Raw genomic sequence first — 14,709 nt, forward strand, 5'->3', positions numbered from 1 at the left:
TGCTGCTTCTGATCACAGAGATACAGATAAAGAGGCAGGAGGCTATTGTTTTTGCACCTCCCCCAGTTGTTGCTGGGTCCACCCTCTGTGGCTGAAATGATTTTGAGGGCCAGTGTCTTTTCCCCCCTCTTTATTTTTTACTTTTTCCCCTTTCAGGAGTGAGACACTAAGAAATAGGACATTCAAAAACAACTGCATATATGGGGAAAACTAGAAAGTGACAATGTATGCCCAGGGAAACACCCAAAAAAGACCTGAGAAGACTTTAAGTTTATACTTCAGGCTGATATTCAGTTCAGAGAGAGCTAGCAACAATCAAAAAACAAAAACAATAACAACAATAAAACAGATCTTGAGGAAGGGGGAGAATCTGATTTCCAGAATTACCACATTATTAGATTCAAATGTCCAGTGTTCAACAACAACAACAAAAAATCACAAGGCATATAAAGGCACAGGAAAGTATAGCTCATTCAAATAAAAAATAAAAAAAAAAAAAACAAAGAAATCAACAGAAACTATCCATGAAAAAACCTAATGGCAGATATACTAGACAAAGACTTTAAAACAAATGTCTTTTAAAATGCTTAAAGAGGGATCTCTGGGTGGCGCAGCGGTTTGGCGCCTGCCTTTGGCCCAGGGCGCGATCCTGGAGACCCGGAATCGAATCCCACGTCGGGCTCCCGGTGCATGAAGCCTGCTTCTCCCTCTGCCTCTCTCTCTCTCTCTCTCTCTGTGTGACTATCATAAATTTAAAAAATAATAATAATAAATAAAATAAAATAAAATGCTTAAAGAACTAAAGATGTGGAGAAAGTCAAGAAAATACAGTGTTGAATAAAATGGAAATCTGTGTTTCTGTGTTATTTAAACTGCTACAGGTTCAAACTAAAGTGTTATGACTTTGGGATGTTAAATGTAAACACCATTATATCACTACAATATTTCATTATTTCACTACAAAAAATCAACTAAGCACAAAAGAAGAAATGCAGGAAATGAGGGACAAAAAGCTATAAGGCATATGGAACATATAGCACAATGACCAAAGTACACCCTCTTATCAGTAATTATTTTAAAAGTAAATGGATTAAAGTCTCTAATCAAAAAACAGATTGGTGGGCAGCTCCGGTGGCTCAGCAGTTTAGCGCCGCCTTCAGTCCGGGACTCTGGTATCCAGTCCCGCGCCAGGCTCCCTGCATGGAGCCTGCTTCTCCCTCTGCCTGTGTCTCTGCCTCTCTCTCTCTCTCTCAATCTCTCAATCTCTCTCTCTCTCATGAATAAATAAATAAATAATATTTAAAAAAACAGATTGGTAGAATGACTAAAAACACATGATCCAACTATATGCTGTGTATAACAGAATCACTTGATATCCAAAGATACAAACAGATTGAAAGTGAGAGAACAGAAAAAGATATTCCATGGAAATAGTAACCAAAAGAGAACAAGGATGGCTACACTAATATCAGACAAAATAGACTTTAAATCAGAAAAGGTTACAAAAGATAAAGGACCCTACATGTTAATAAAAAGTTCAATACTGCAAGAAGATGGGGCATGTGAATGGCTCAGTCAGTTGAGCATCTGACTTCTGATCTCAGCTCAGGTCTCAATCTCAGGATTGTGAGTTCAAGCCCCAAATTAGGCTCCATGCCCAGCCTAATATATATATATATATATATATATATATATATATATATATATCTTAATATTTATATATTAAGAAGTATATATCAAGAAGTATATATCAAGTATAAATCACTTAAATATATATAAATATATATTTATATATATATTTCTTAATATTTATATATTAAGAAGTATATATCGAGAAGATATAACAATTAAAAACATTTACATACCTAACAACAGACCATCAAAATATAAGAAGCAAAAACTGGCAGAATTGAAGGGAGAAATAGTTCTACAATGATAGTTGGAGATTTCAATAGCTCATTCACAATAATGTGTAGAAAAAACAGACAGAAAAGTAAAGAAACAGAAGATTGACACAACACAATAAACCAACTAGAACTAACAGACATGTATAGAACACCCTGCCCAACAATAATAGCATACACGTTCTTTGAAAATGTGCATGGAACATTTTCCAGAATAGACTGACTATATGTTAGGCTGCAAACTAAGTCTCAATAGATTTTAAAAGGCAAATATCATACTGGGGTACCTGGGTAACTCAGTTGGTTAAGCAACTGACTCTAGGTTTCAGCTGAGGTCATGATCTCAGGGTCATGAGATCCAGCCCCTGAGATGGGCTCCATCTTTAGTATGGAGTCTGCTTGGGACTCTTTCTCCCTCTCCTTTTGCCCCTCCCCACTACTCTCTCTCTCTCTCTCTCTCAAATAAATAAATAAATCTTAAGAAAAAATGGTAGATATCATATAAATTATCTTCTCTGACTACAATAGGATGAAAACTGGCAAATTCACAAAATTATGGAAATTAAGCTGTGACCCCAAGGGTGCCAGACACCAGGCGTTTCCCTCTCTCTCTTTTGTGGGGCTGGAGCCTTAAGACTTCAGGCTCTGGAGGGGGGTGGACAGATGTGGGTTCTTTTTTTTTTAAGATTTTATTTATTTATTCATGAGAGACAGAGAGAGAGGCAGAGACATAGGCTCCATGCAGGGAGCCCAACGTGGGACTTGATCCTGGGTCTCCAGGATCACACCCTGGGCCAAAGTCAGCGCTAAACCGCTGAGCCACCCGGGCTGCCCTAAACAACACACTTTAAAAAAAAAAAAAAAAAAAAAAAAAAACACTTTTAAACAACCAAATTATCAAAGAAGAAACCACAAGGGCAATCAGAAACTATTTAGAGGGGCACCTGGGTGGCTCAGTTAGTTAAGCATCAACTCTTAGTTTCACTCAGGTCATGATCTCAGGGTCCTGGGATCAAGTCCAGCATCAAGCTCTGTGCTCAATGGGGAGTTTGCTTGAGGCTTTCTCTCCCTTTCCCTCTGCCCCTCCTCCTTTCAAAAAAAGAAAATACTTAGAGATAAATGCAAATAAAAACCCAGGATACCAAAACTTTTTTTTTCTTTTTGGCTTTAAATATTTATTTAGGGGAGAAAACATCCACACTTCTACTTAATTAAGAGAAATAGTTTTAGAGACTAGACTAGAGGTATTTTTTTTAACGCTTATCATGCCATGAATTCATAGGGAATAGGTTCCAGCTGCTCAGACTCCTTTCCATCAGTTCTCACAAAGTGTGCTTTTCTGGGTGTAGCAGGCTGGCATTTCAGTTAAACCCAAGTACCTTTCTCTTTGACATCCTTCTTTTTCTGATCATTTTCCTTCACATGCTTCAGGAAGCTATCTTGGCTCTTAGAGCGCTTAGTATACTCAACATGTACATTCATTTTCATAGAAGGAATCATACCCTTAATGTGTTTGTTTTAGTTTTGCCATAGTAACATTTGTGGGGCATTAATTTTTCAACAGTGCCCATTCCCTTGATGTCTACAATATCACACTTCTTGCAGATTCACATGTATGTGACCAAAGGACCAACTCCATGTTTTCCAAAACGCCTGGAGAACATACAGTGGATATCTCTCATCTTTCCCTTTACATTGGTCATTCGGGCAAACTACCAGAAGATGGTGGTTCTAGCCAAAAGGATCACACCAAAACTTCTGGGATGCAATGAATGTGATATAAAAGGGTAAATTTATAGCTGTTAACACTCATATTAAAAAGAAAGTAAGGAAAATCTCAAATCAACAACCCAACTTACAACTTAAGTAACTAGAAAAAGAAAACAAAACTAAACCCAAAGCTAGCAGAAGAGAGGAAATAACAAAGATTAGAGCAGAGATAAACTAAATGAAAATATAAAAATAATAGAGAAAATCAATGAAACCAAAATGCAGTTCTCAAAAAGCCCCCCAATGGACAAACCTTTAGTTAGATGGACTAAGGGAGAAAACTCAAATTACTAAAATCCGAAATGAAAGTGGAGTATTACTACCTATTCAACAGAAATAAAAAGAATTACAAGAGAGTACTATGAACAAGTGTATACCAACAAGTTGGATTACCCAGATGAAAAAAATAAATTCTTAGAAACACAAGACTTGTCAAAACTAAATCACAGAGAACTAGAATATCTGAATATAACTAGTAAGAAGATTGAATCTGTAATAAAAATCTCCCCTCCCCCCCACAAAAAAATCTCCCAACAAAGAAAAGGCCTGGACCCAATGACTTCATTGATGAATTTTACCAAACATTTAAAGAATAATTAATACCAATCTTTTTCAAATTTTGTTTTAAATATTTAAGAGGAAGAAACACTTCTTAACTCATTCTATGATGCTAACATTACCCTGACACCAAAGCCAGACAAAGACATTATAAGAAAAAATAACTATGGAGCAATATCCTTTGTGAACACTGATGCAAAAATAATTCTCAACAAATAAAATTCAACAGCATAATAAAAGGAGTATACATCATGACCAGGTGGGATTTATTCCTGGGATGCAGAGATGATTCAACATATGAAAAGCAATCAATGTGATATGCCACGTCAACAGAATAAGGGAGAAAAACATATGATCATCTCGATGCAGAGGAAGTACTTGACAAAAAACAACCCCCTTTTATGATAAAAACTAGAAATAGAAGGGAACTACCTCAACATAATACAATCCATATATGAAAAACCCACACAAATACAATACTCAATGGCAAAAGATTGAAAGCTTTTCTTCTAAGATAAGGGATTACCTTAAAAATGCCCACTTTGGGGGATCTCTGGGTAGCTCAGGGGTTTAGCTCCTGACTTCAGCCCAGGGCGTGATCCTAGAGTCCTGAGATCAAGTCCCACATCGGGCTCTCTGTCTGGAGCCTGCTTCTCCCTCTGCCTGTGTCTCTGCCTCTCTCTCTCTCTCTCTCTCTCTCTCTTTCTCTCTCATGAATAAATAAATAAAATATTTTTTTAAAAATGCTCACTTTTACCACTTCTATTCAACATAATACTGGAAGTTTTAGCCAGAGCAATTAGACAAGAAAAAAAATAAAAGGCATCTAAACTGGAAAAAAAGAAGTAAAGTAATCTGTTTGCAGATGACATGATCTTACATGTAGACAACCCTAAAAACTACACAGACACAAAACTGTTAGAACTAATTAATTCAGTAAAATAGCAGGATTCAAAGTCAACACACAAAAATAAACTGGAGAATTCACACTTGCTGATTTCAAACCTTATTACAAAGCTACAGTAAATAAAACAGTGTAGTACTGGCATAAAGACAAACATATTGACCAATGGAACAGAATAGATAGCCCAGATAAATCTTTGTGCATTTATATATATTTATATTTATATGTCAAATGATTTTGACAAGGGTACCAAGACTATTCAATGGGGAAAGAACAGTCTTTTCTACAAATGGTACTGGGATAACTGATATCCACATGCTCGGCAATAATTTCTTAGGTATGACATCAAAAGCACAGATAATAAAAGAAATAAACACATCGAACTTCATACAGTCACAAAAAGATAAATATGTATGATTCCACTTACAAAGGTACTTAGAATGGTCAAAATCATAAAGACAAAAAGTAGAATGGTGGTTGCCAGGGGTTGGAAGAAGGGAAGAATAGAGAGCTTTTGTTTAATGGGTATAGAGTTCCAGTTTTACAAGATGAAAAAGATTAGAAGGGAGGATAATGGATGGTAATAGTTGTACAACAATGTGAACGTCTTTTTTTTTTTAAAGATTTTATTTATTCATGAGAGACACAGAGAGAGAGGCAGAGACAGGCAGAGGGAGAAGCAGGCTCCATGCAGGGAGCCCTATGTGGGACCCCATCCCAGGATTCCGGGATCAAACCCTGAACCAAAGGCAGACTCTGCTCAATAGCTGAGCCACTCAGGCATCCCTGTGAATGTCTTTAATACCATCAAACTGCATACTTAACAGGATCATAAATTTTGTTACGTGTTCTTTACCCCAAAACAACACATGCTCCCCAAAAGTGAAGATCATTGTCTTTGTTTTACTGTAATAAAACAAAAAAAAAACTATAGACTGAAATTAAAGAAAAGCAATAAGTAAGATTTTCAAATTTATTAGATTCAAAATAGAATAACAAAAATTATAATTTGAACTTAAAAACCATAAGAAAAAAGAAAAAAGCATAAGAAAAATTATATTTTGAAATTAATTATTTTTTTAATTTTTATTTATTTATGATAGTCACCCACAGAGAGAGAGAGAGGCAGAGACACAGGCAGAGAGAGAAGCAGGTTCCATGCACCGGGAGCCTGACGTGGGATTCGATCCCGGGTCTCCAGGATCGCGCCCTGGGCCAAAGGCAGGCGCCAAACCGCTGCGCCACTCAGGGATCCCGAAATTAATTACTTTAATAAACTAATATTTGTTTAAAATTCTAGTAACTATGCTTAGCCTTTTTTCTGTGCCTTCAAATATAAAAATATACAAACTTGCAATGACTTACTTCTTGCAACTGTCCCTAGCCAGCCTGTCCCATTTCTTTGGCATGAAATGTGATGGAGTTTCCTCCCCAGAAACTTCCACATTGCCTGTCTTCAAGCTCACATTGCTACCTCTGAGCTCTAGTAAAGGAAAGATTTGTCCCATATGCCTTCCATATACCTCTCCTGAAGGATTTCTCTATCCTTTCCCTTCCATTATGAGCTCTTCCTCAGGAATCCTGAGCTCTCCCACTGCTCCAACCCCAAGAAGGAAAGGAACTTGATAATCAACTCATACTCCAAGGAACATTTACTAACACCTTCTGCATCAAACCCTGTACGAGGTGTGCCCCCAAGTTACCACAATTAACTGCTCACATCCACCCTGTGAGGCAAACATCGGCATCCTCATGTTACAGTGGAAACAGACTCATAGCTTAAGTAACTGGCCCAGCTAGCAAGTGATCAAGCAGAGAGATGGCCTTGGACATAGTCTAGACAGCACAGATCTACCCTGACTGATCCTCCACTTCTCAGATTTTCACCATCTGGTTGATGCTTATACACCTTACCCAAAAGATTCCTCTGACAGCCTCCCACTGCAAGTGTTCAGGATCCTGCCTGCACTTATCACCCTCAACATTCCTCTATGGGCAAGGTGCTCACCAAAGGAGAGAAGATTCTGGCCCAATTTGCAGGTAAGAGAGAAGGCTACCAAAATCCCTGCTCTTCAAGAATAACTGCAGTAGGGCCCCTAAAAACCATGAAGGAGAGAAGGGTCAAGAGAAGCATCTGTGAGAGAGGCGGAAGCCTCTGCCACTAACCCACTCTCTTCTTCTCCAGTCAAGGAAGCCTTCAGAAGCAAAAGGGGAATGGGAAAGATGAGTCAGATATATTTCCCTTTGCATCACAGAATCTAACTCTCCATCTGTGACTTCAGATAAGTTCCAAGTAAGCCCAAGCCACAGCCCACAGGGTGTGATAGCAACACACCTACACTACAAGGCATCCCCTTCCAAATCCGGAGAAAACAACTGCCTCTTTCAAAAGTCAACATGTTACATGAACAATGAACAATTAAAAAATGAAACTAAGAAAATTATTTCATTTATAACATCATGAAAAAGGAAAGATACTTGGGAATAAATTTAAAGAAGAAAGTGGGGCAGCCCGGGTGGCTCAGCGGTTTAACGCCGCCTTTAGCCCAGGGCATGATCCTGGAGACCCTGGATCGAGTCCCACATCAGGCTCCCTGCATGGAGTCTGTTTCTCCCTCTGCCCCTGTCTCTGCCTCTCTCTCTCTCTCTCTGTCTCTCATGAATAAATAAATGAATAATCTTAAAAAAATAATAAAGAAGAAAGTGTAAGACTTGTACACCGAAAACCACAAAATGTTGAAAGACGTTAATGGAGACCTAAATAAGTGAAAAGTATTCTTTGTTCATGGATTGAAGGACTTACTATTATTGTTAAAATGACGGTACTCCCCCAAACTAATATACAGTTCCAATCCATTACTGATCAAAATTCCAACTGCCTTGTTCTGCAGCAGTAGACAAGCTAATTCTAAATTCCTATGGAAATGCAAGAGACACAGAATAGCCAAAATCATCTTGAACAATAAGGAAAAGTTGGAGGACTCACATTTCCTGATTTCAAAACTTACTACAAAGATACAATGGTTAGGATTGCCTGGGTAGCTCAGTCTGTCAATTGTCTGCCTTCGGCTAGGGTCGTGATCCCAGGATCCTGGGATCAAGCCCCACATCGGGCTCCTTATCCACTTCTCCCTCTCCCACTCCTGCATGTGCTCTCTCTCTCTCCCCCTGTCAAGTAGATAAATAAAATCTTAAAAAAAAAAAAAGCTACAATGGTTAGATCAATGTGGTACTGACATAAAGACAAATATTTAGATCAATACAATAAATTCAAGAGTCCAGAAATCAATCTATATACCTATAGTCAATTGATTTTAACAAAGATGCCAATGCCATTCAATGTGAAAATAATAGTCTTTTTAACAAATGGTGCTAGAACAATGTATATTCACAGGCAAATGAAGGAACTTGGCCCCCTACCTCAAATCACACACAAAAATTAATTCAAAATTGGGATCCCTGGGTGGCGCAGCAGTTTGGCACCTGCCTTTGGCCCAGGGCGCGATTCTGGAGACCCAGGATCGAATCCCACATCGGGCTCCCGGTGCATGGAGCCTGCTTCTCCCTCTGCCTGTGTCTCTGCCTCTCTCTCTCTCTCTCTGTGACTATCATAAATAAATAAATAATTTAAAAAAAATTAATTCAAAATTGAGAAAAAATAAAGAGCTAAAAATCATAAAAATGTTAGAAAAAAACAGATAAAAATCTGTGTGATCTTGGCTTAGACAACAAATTTCAGATAACACCAAAATCAAAAGAAAAATATGGCAACAAAAGAAATTGTACTTTATTAAAATTTAAAACATTATTTTATGTATCAAGGATACTATCATGAAAATGAAAAAAACCCATAGAATAGAGAAAATATTTACAAAGCATATGCCAAATAAAAGTCTAGTATCCAGAATATTTACTCTTTTTTAAAATATTTTTTAAAAATTTATTTATTCATGAGAGACACAGAGAGAGGCAGAGACACAGGTAGAGGGAGAAACAGGCTCCTTGCAGGGAGCCTGATGTGAGACTGGATCCCAGACCACAGGATCATGTCCTGAGCCAAAAGCAGACACTCAACCGCTGAGCTACCCACGTACCCCTGAAGAACTCTTACAACTTGGGGTGAATGGGTAGCTCAGTCAGTTGAGCAGTTGAGGGACCAAGTCTTGGTTTTTGGCTCAAGTCACGATCTCATGGTCAAGGGATGGTGCCCTGCCTCAGGCCCTGCACTCAGCTAGAGATTCTCTCCCCTTCTGCCCCTCCCCAAACTCATGCATGTGCTTTCTCTCTCAATTAAACAAATCTTTAAAAATAGAACTCTTAGGGACGCCTGGATGGCTCAGCCGTTAAGCTCTGCTTTCAGCTCAGGGAGTGATTCTGGAGTTCAGGGATTGAGTCCCACATTGGGATCCCTGAGGGGAGCCTGCTCCTCCTCCCTCTGCCTATGTCTCTGCGTCTCTCATGAATAAATAAATAAAATCTTTAATCTTTATGAATAAATAAATAAATAAATAAATAAATAGAACTCTTACAACAAAACAAAAAAAGACAAATAACCTAATTTAAACATGGACAAAGGAATAAACATTTCTCAAAGAAGATATACAAATGGCCAGTAAGCACATGAAAAAAATGTCTAGCACCATTAGTGTTAGGGAAATGCATATCAAAACCATAATGAGATTCCCCTCCAGTCTAACTATGATGGCTATATTTTTTTAATGGAAATTAACATGTGTTGGTAAGCATGCAGAGAAACTGGAATTTTCATGTACCATTGATGGGAATGTAAAATAGTTCAGTTTCTGTGGGAAACAGTCTATCAGTTCCTCAAGAAGTTAGAGTTACCATATGACCCAGCAACTTCACTCATAGTTGTATACTGTATGTGTAAGGTTCAAATTTTGATAGCAGCATTATTCGTAATAGTCAAAAAGTGTAAACAACCCAAAAGTCCATCAACTGATAAATGGATAAACAAAATGTGGTATATCTATCAACGGATTATTCAGCCATAAAAAGGAATGAAGGACAGCCCGGGTGGCGCAGCGGTTTAGAGCCGCCTACAGCCCAGGGCGTGATCCTGGAGACCCTGGCTCGCGTCCCACATCAGGCTCTCTGTATGATGCCTGCTTCTCCCTCTGCCTGTGTCTCTGTCTCTCTCTCTCTCTGTCTCTATGAATAAATAAATAAAATCTTAAAAAGAAAAAGAAAGGAATGAAGTACTGATGATATATGCTACAACATGGATAAACCTTGAAGATATTATGCTATAGTAAAAGAAACCAGATACAAATGGTCATGTCTTATATGACTCCATTTACATGAAATATTGAGAATAGGCAAATCTATAGAGACAGGAAACAGTGTAAGTAGGGGTGGGGGAAGGCAGCTAGGGGAGGGAAAAAGTGAAACTGCCAATGGGTGTGAAGTTTCCTTTAATTCAAGAGATAGGAATGTTCTCGAATTAGATACTGGTGATATTTGCCCAACTTTGTGAAAATGCTAAAAAACACTGAATTGTACGTTATAAAACTGGTTAAAATGTTGAATTTTAGTTCAACTTTAAAAGAATCAACATGCACCAAGGAGCCCTTCAGTTTGGGCTTGGGGTCACTGTAGGGTTTTAGGGAGGAATCTAGTACTGAAGCAAAGGAAACTAAGGGTCAGACATGTCTCAACTTCCATCTCACAAATGAGCTAAGGAATACCACCCATGAGCAGGTCTGCAGTCTCCTAAGGCTTATTAAGGGACAGGACAGGAATGACCAGCCTTGCCACAAGGAAGCTATTCTCAGCCCTAGGCAAACATCTGAAGGGTTCCACAGGATTGGCAGAGGCCCTGCAGGTGAGGTCACACAGCCGAGGATTCTGTAAAGAGCCAAGAGTGGACTTTAGAACACTGGTGGTGACACAAGGATAAAGATGTCACAAAAGAGGAGATCCACGCCACCAATGATGTGGCTCACTGGCTTTCAAAAGAACATACACTGAAACAACAATGAGACAGCATTTTCCCCCAATTAGATTGTCTAAAATGATTTGCTAATATGAAATTTGGCAGGATGTGAAGAAATGTGTCCTCATTCCACTGCTGGTCGGCGTGAGTTGGTAGAGCTGCTTTGGAGAGCAACTTGCCAGTATCTATTAAAGTGAATAGGATGCATACTCTGTGACTCAGTGGTCCCAATGCCCAGTGTTTATTCTAAAGGCACACTCCCATATGTATGAGGAGGTAGGAAATGTCTATGCAACACCACTTGTAATAATGAAATGTTGGGGGAAAAAAACAGAAGTATGGTAAACAGGAGAATGGCTAAAAAGCCTATGTACATCCATTGTCTATTTAACAAAATGAGTAGTTCCATAAGTATAACATAAAACGCGGGATCCCTGGGTGGCTCAGCGGTTCAGCACCTGCTTTTGGCCCAGAGTGTGATCCTGGAGTCCTGGGATTGAGTCCCACATCGGGCTCCCTGCATGGAGCCTGCTTCTCTGCCTGTCTCTCTCTCTCTCTCTCCCTCTCTCTCTTTCTCTCTTTCTGTGTGTGTTTATCATGAATAAATAAATAAATATTATTTAAAAAACATAAAATGATCTCCAAGGTATGTTACTGGATTTAAAAAGCAAAAAGCAAATTCTAGAAAGTTATATATCTTTATGAAAAAAAAAAAAAAAAAAAAAACAAAATATTTTGGGCTGAGGCCTTTGGAGATTTCTTAGGAGCAGACTGAGATGAACTCTTTATCTGGACAAAGATAGGCCTTAAAAAGTAATTGCAGGAAGAACATGGAATTGCCAGGCTTGGGGCTGTTTGATTCCAAGAAATAATTTTCTTTTTTTAAGATTTTATTGATTTTCTCAAGATGTTTTTATTTTTTAAAAGATTTTATTTATTTAAGAGAGAGACAGAGAGAGTGAGAGACAGAGCACGAACAAGGTGAGGGATAGAGGGAGAATCAGACTCCCCACTGAGCAGGGAGCTTGATGCGGGACTGGATCCCAGAACCCTGGAATCATGACCTGAGTCGAAGGCAGACTCTTAACCTACTGAGGCACCCAAGCACCCCTGACAGTTAATTCTCTAATGACTGAGAGAACCAACGCATGATTTGTTCCTTTGGCTTAATCTCTTACTCTGCGTTAGGAGAATTACTATAGGCTTGTGTAATATTTTCTTTAGAGAACAGATATAATGTGCCATGCCCTAGATACGAAAGGAAAAGTTAAAATTAGATGTCCTCACTGTCAATGACCTCAGGTATAAAAGAGGGGGATAAGCCCTTGCCAGGGAGAAGTCGTGACCACATGCTGCACGTGGGGATTTTCATCCCCTTCCCGGGAGACAGGTGGTCTTCCCTGCTCTGACAAATTCAAGCAGAGGGTTCTCACGGTAGGAGAGGGGCTGAGATCATAGTAAGAAACACCTGATTATTGCTCAATAATATTTTAGGTAGAAAATAAAAGAGACTGAAAAAAAGAGAAAAAAGAAAAGAGACTTTGCTGGAAAGATCCGCTTGATTCTTTGCTGACAGATGTCTGTCTCTGGAGGTTCTGCTCTTCCATTCTCTCCTATATAAAAAGAACCTGTTTGTTACCATACAGCCTAACAAAGGAAGGGGATCGTTCCTCATTTGTGGTCATGAACATCCCTAAACTAATGAAACATACAACATATAATTTATTTGTTTGTTTAGAAAAAGTTCTGGAAGGGTCCCTGGGTGGCTCCGCTGATTAAGCGATTGCCTTCAGCTCAGGTCATGGTCTCAGAGTCCTGGGATCAAGTCCCACATCCAGCTCCATGCTCAGCAGGGACCCTACTTCTCCTTCTCCCTCTCCTCATCCCCCTGCTTGTGCTCTCTTGCTCATGCTGTCTTTCAAATAAATAAATAAAATCTTTAAAAAGAAAAAGTTCTGGAAGAATACTCACTAATCTGCAACAGTGATTACCTCTGAGGAAGCAGAGAAAGGAACGGGACTGGGAGAGAAGACTGATCAAAGGGACTTTGAATCCTATCTAGAATTGTTCAATTTTTTTTTCCATTTTCACTTCTAACTTTAAAAAAAAAAAAAAAGATGAGATAAAGTTGAGGAAAACAATATTATTTATTTATTTATTTATTTATTTATTTATTTATTTATTTTTAAGGATTTTATTTATTTATTCATGAGACACACAGAGAGAGAGGCAGAGACACAGGGAGAGGGAGAAGCAGGCTCCATGCAGGGAGCCCGATGTGGGACTTGATCCCAGGACCCTGGGATCACGCTGTGAGTCAAAAGCAGATGCTCAACCACTGAGCCACCCAGGAGTCCCAAGGAAAACAATAAAGATAATGTTATTTTTACTTGTTTATAACATAAAGATCTTTTTGCTCCCACTAAAATATTAATCTATAACAAAATTTTATACAACATAACAATATTTAGTAATAATATATTTTCATAAAATCTTGCTTCAGCATAGCCAAAACAGTTCTTAGAGGGAAATTTATAGTCTTAAATGCATGCATTATAAAAGATAAATTTAAATGAATCAACTAAGCACCAAATTCAAGAAGTTAGTAAAAGCACCTGGTTCACTCAATTAGGAGAGCATACAACTCTTGACCTTGGGGTCATAAGTTTGAGCCCCTCATTGGGTATACGGATCACTTAAATAAATAAAACTTGTAAAAAAAAAAAAAAAAAAGAAGTTAGAAAAAGAATGGCAGAATGTACCCAAAGAAAGAAAAAGAAAAAAAATCTTTTTGCTCCTCAAAGGAGATAATTTTAAAATTACTCCAGAGAGTAAAATGAAACAGAAAACAAAGAAATAATGGGAAAACACAGTGAAATAAAAAACTAGTTCTTTGATGTAAGTCATAATTAGATGTATTTCATGAAAATATATCAGAAAAAGTGAGGAAATTATAAACAATATTAGAAATGAAAAAGGGAAAATAACTATAGATCTAGTGGTGATTTAAACATTTACACCCATAAATGTGAAGCAGATTAAATAGTCTCCCAGAAAAATATGATCTACCAAACTGACTCTAGAAGAAACTGAAAACCTGAATGAAATCATCAGTGTAAAGCCTATACTCAAAATACACATAAATTCTCCCAAGCTTTCAAGGAACAGATTACCTCTATTTTATATCATCTCTATATAAGAAAAACTATTAAGGCTCAAGAAGAGAAGTGGCCAAGGAAAAAAAATAGAGTGACATCTAGAAACCTAAACCAAAGGAAGAAACAATTCTCCAGTAGGTGGAGAGCTGTCATCCCACACAGCTCAGCAAAACTTCCTGGCTGAAGCACTTCACCCCTTAGGGGACAGGCATCATTATTGCACTCTGTCTCTGCCCTTCTTGGTGCTGCAGTAATGACCATTCTAATAACTTTACGTTTGTCTTTGAGATTAGTTGATCCATTTCTGATTCTCTCACTGATGTACTGATTCCACGAGGGCAGAAACCACATGCTTATTTTTTTTCACCTTTGTGACCCATTACTTAGCTGGTATCTGGCACAGAATGGATATGCGACAAATTCTTATTGAATGAGGAGTGGAATTTAGGAGGTCAGTGT

This window comes from Canis lupus, chromosome 27 (genome assembly GCF_011100685.1).
Source record: "Canis lupus familiaris isolate Mischka breed German Shepherd chromosome 27, alternate assembly UU_Cfam_GSD_1.0, whole genome shotgun sequence".
Classification (NCBI taxonomy): Eukaryota; Metazoa; Chordata; class Mammalia; order Carnivora; family Canidae; genus Canis; species Canis lupus.